Source organism: Pteropus vampyrus, unplaced genomic scaffold, assembly GCF_000151845.1.
Source record: "Pteropus vampyrus isolate Shadow unplaced genomic scaffold, Pvam_2.0 Scaffold1000003386, whole genome shotgun sequence".
NCBI lineage: Eukaryota > Metazoa > Chordata > Mammalia > Chiroptera > Pteropodidae > Pteropus > Pteropus vampyrus.
The window spans coordinates 1-3,370 of record NW_011917788.1 but is presented as its reverse complement, the minus strand read 5'-3'; the positions used below and the strand labels follow the sequence as shown (position 1 = coordinate 3,370).

The 3,370-nt window shown below is 39.6% G+C and overlaps 1 pseudogene; it reads left to right on the top strand.

Annotated features, from left to right (window-relative positions):
• The first annotated feature begins 904 nt into the window (after positions 1–904).
• Positions 905–1,020, top strand: LOC111735566 (annotated as a pseudogene).
• The last annotated feature ends 2,350 nt before the right edge of the window (positions 1,021–3,370 follow it).

Genomic DNA, 3,370 nt, shown 5'->3' with positions numbered 1-3,370 from the left:
GCTGCAGAGCTGTGGAGTGGTGCTGGGTTCGGCTCAGGCAGTCGGAACCCCGGAGCACTGAGACGTGATTTGCTAGAGCTGCTTCTCTCTCTCGTCTCTATGAGGGGAGGGCGGTGTGACATCTGACGCATGCAAATTTGGTATCAAATCACTTAAAGTAAAAGCTGGTTAGCACATAACCTCAGTGATCTAGTCAAAGGCCACGGGAAAGATCAATAAAGACCACACGTTTTTTTTTCATGTTTGTAAAGGAATTCTCCACGAGCTAATTATGAGCATAATCACAATTAATGAAGAAATGGCCATGGCTAAATCGTATCTGCTCTTGTGTGGACACTCGCCTAAGGAATTCGGGTGAGCAATTTACCCTGATGGGATACAGTACACGTTTTACACGGGAAGTCTTAGAATAACCTGACACAGGCCTGTGCAGGGTACAAAACAATAGCTCTTTTAAAAAATGGAGTGACTACACTCTCGAGTGCAACCACATCAAACCAGACCCAGCCTCTTCACAAAGTTCAAAAGCACATGAAACCCAGCTCACCACTCAGAGCTGCACTCTCACGGCCCTGCTCCTGGCGCCTGGCTTGCTCTAAGTTTCTTGGCAAAGTGTACAAAGAAGCTCTGAACTGCACAGATGTAAGACCCGGTCAGACCAGCAGTTTATAAAGCTGGACAAGCCTCTGCCAGAAACCCTCATTCACCATGAAGTGGCCATGTCTCCAGATCTGCTCTCATCTATGTGGTGGCCGTAGGCATTCCTGTACAGATTTATTAAACTGGAATATTCTGAGGCAATAAAGTTTTATAAAAATACTTTATTTTGGACGTGGTTCCATAGTGTAGCAGTTAGCATGTCTGCTATACAAGCAGAAGGTCCTGGGTTCGCACCCGGTACATGGTCTATTGCCATGCCACCCTGAACAAGCCTGATGTCTGATCTCGGATGCTAAGCAGGGTCGGGCCTGGTTAGTACTTGGATGGGAGACCACCTAGGAAGACCAGGTGTTGTAGGCATAAATAATAATAATAATGATAAAAAAAAATACTTTATTTTGTTAAGCCTTCCATCCAACTCCAAGTAACATTTAAACTTGTGTTCCATGAGTCACTGTGCTAGGCAGGGTTTTATTTTTGTTTTTTTTCCTCTGCCAATCAGGGAGCCCTCATTCAGCCAGGTCCCTTCTAATGTTCTCATTCTTCGAATCCTCTCCAGCCCCAAGTATAAACAGATCCTATGGAATGTGACAATGGTTATCTTTTCAAAGTGTCCCTTTTCTTCTAGGTACACCTAAAACTCCACAAATGAGTTTCTTGATTAAGGTCCCACTAAGCTAATCTTATTCTATTTAATATGTTACCCCAGCTATTGATATAGACTTCTGGAACAAATTCTTTCTTAAATGGACTATCCCTTTATTACTGCTGAATGAAAGACCTTGGTTTTTAAAAACGCACTGAGCTTTCCTCACATCTATAATTCACTCCATTTTCCTAATAAAGCAGTCTGGCTTTGCCACTAATTAGGATTACTCCAGTAGCAGGAGACTCAAACAAGATGCTCTGGGTGACTTTACACAGTCCTGGTATGCACAAGCTCTATGTGTTATTCTTACACTTCCTCAGAAGTAAGATGAAGATGATGATGACGGTAACAGTAGTAGTAATAATAGTGGCAGCCAAGACTTACAGAGCCCTTTCTATGCACCAGGCAGTTTTAAATACTTTATGATTAATCTAACCCCACAAACTGAGAGCTATTACCACCCACATTTTCCAGATGAGGAACTAAAAGCACCAAGAAGTTAGGTCACCTGCTCAAGATCACAACTGGTACAGAACCAAGCCTGGATCTGAACCCAGCCAGTGTTGACTCCAGACGACACTCTCTGAACCACTAATGCCACACCGCCCTTCAACAGAAACAACTTTAACTCGGAACTTAGTCACCAGAAAATAGTTTCGGTTAATCAAGCAAACTGAATTACAGGTAAACAAAAACCCAGATTTACAGCCCTTTTCCTACTGGTAACTTGTAGAAATTCTAAAACACTGCAAAAACGCTGTCACTTTAATATATCATGGACAGATGTGAAACAGGCAATACTGAGAAAGAATCCATTGTTCAGCCAACAATGCTCAGCTAATCAAGCTGCACAAAAATAATTCTCCTAACTATGCTACATGCTTCAAATAGAATTACCTTGTTTTCTTCTAAGTTCCTTTTCAACTTTTCTTCCAGGTCCCTGGTCTCTTCTGAGCCCTTGAGTTTTCTCTGCTCATAGTTTTCCCATGCTTCCTTAAGTTGCTCTTGTAAACCTTGGCACTCCTTTTCAATCTGTGAAATATCATCCTAAAAGTAAATTACAAAATGATCTATTAAAATAGTAAAAATGCTTATCTCTGATCTTGTTTGGGACTGCCTCTTAAAATGAAAAGGAGAAGAAAGCAAATGCAAATTTTCAAGAGAAATGTTACAATCGATCAAGAATTTAAAACCCCAAACACTGTTTAGCAAAGCCAGTTCTTTTTATATTTATTTATTTTTTTAAATTAAGTTTATTCGGATAACGTTGGTTAATACAATGATATAATTTTCAAGTGTACAGTATAATTTGATATCTGCATATTCTATTGTGTATCACCCAAAGTCCAAGCTCTTTTTAAAATAAAAATTATTTGTACTATTGGAATTCATAATGAAACTTTCAATCTATGCTATAATTAGTTATGAATATTTCTTTCTTTTAGAAGGGTTCAGTATAAATCGAGTTTGCTGTGAATGTCATTCTCCACAATGAACATCAAGAACTATTTTTTAGGTTTAAAGCTGTACATACTATGTATATTTTAGATATAAAAAACTTTACTAACTTTGGCCCTATTTTTAAGTGTTTCAAATGGATAGTTACTGATTATTTCAAAAGGTTAAGTTAAAATATTATCAATGAATTGTTTTCGGTTTATAACTATCTCTTGGACCAGCTTTAAAAAACAAAACAGAAGCCATACAGTAATGTGAAATACTGGCAAACAATAAACATCATTTACGTCAGTTATTTTTAAAACCTTTCATACTGCTAAGACTGTCGGCAATCACACATCTGAGTCTGAAGGGAAGAGCTACGTGATCCAGCAGCTCCTCCCACTGCAGGTGACTGCTCGACCCAGACACAAGGGCCCTGGCAGCCAAGCTCTGGAGACCAACCCCCATGGCCAAACTTGTTCATCTTCCCCATCTTCTGCACCTCTCCCAGCACCTAAGCATCTAAGTGTCAACAGACAGAAATTGAAGTTTTGAAATTCTGTGAATTATAAGTTAGACACTGTGATGATGGCCAGGGTGACCTTATACACCAGTTTCCTT